The sequence below is a fragment of the Penaeus monodon genome, chromosome 20 (genome assembly GCF_015228065.2).
Source record: "Penaeus monodon isolate SGIC_2016 chromosome 20, NSTDA_Pmon_1, whole genome shotgun sequence".
In the NCBI taxonomy this organism is placed as follows: domain Eukaryota; kingdom Metazoa; phylum Arthropoda; class Malacostraca; order Decapoda; family Penaeidae; genus Penaeus; species Penaeus monodon.
Genome location: NC_051405.1, coordinates 19,168,998 through 19,169,644, shown reverse-complemented (window position 1 = coordinate 19,169,644; position 647 = coordinate 19,168,998).

Genomic DNA, 647 nt, shown 5'->3' with positions numbered 1-647 from the left:
ATTCCCACCAGTACATTTGTGCTGCATTACATTTAGAATCAATAAATTATACAGTATATAATCTCATACACATAGAGGTTCTTTCCAGTTACATGTGATAATATTTGTTCTAATGACTAGTAGTAAAGTAACTCAAAACTTTCTTGATACAACAGACAGACTTACAGGATACAAGTCTTTTCATTTCTTCTGATTGGACTAAATTTAACACATATTTAAATGCAACATAGTATGTGGTGCCTTAAATATTAATAACAGTGACATCTCCATTTTGCCATTATGAGTAAAGAATAATTTTTCATGAATCTCCTATTTCCCTTCAACCAGACATTATACCTTGAACAATTAATCTGATTTTTCGAATCCTGAAAACAGCTGGTAAGAAAGGACTAAGAAATATACTGAATAATATACTGAACACTTCATTCCAATAAAATACTCATGAATCATAATCAAAATCCTGCACAGAACAACACTTCTTTTGTATTTTACAATCTGTTTTCTTCTTGAAAGATAGTAATCCAGTATATAATTCATCTGCAGAAAATAAGATGTACTGTCATCTGACAAAGTAGCTTGCACAGTAAGATATCTAACCAGAAAATGTTTAAACCCTGAAGATAGTTGCTACATCTCACTTCATTACA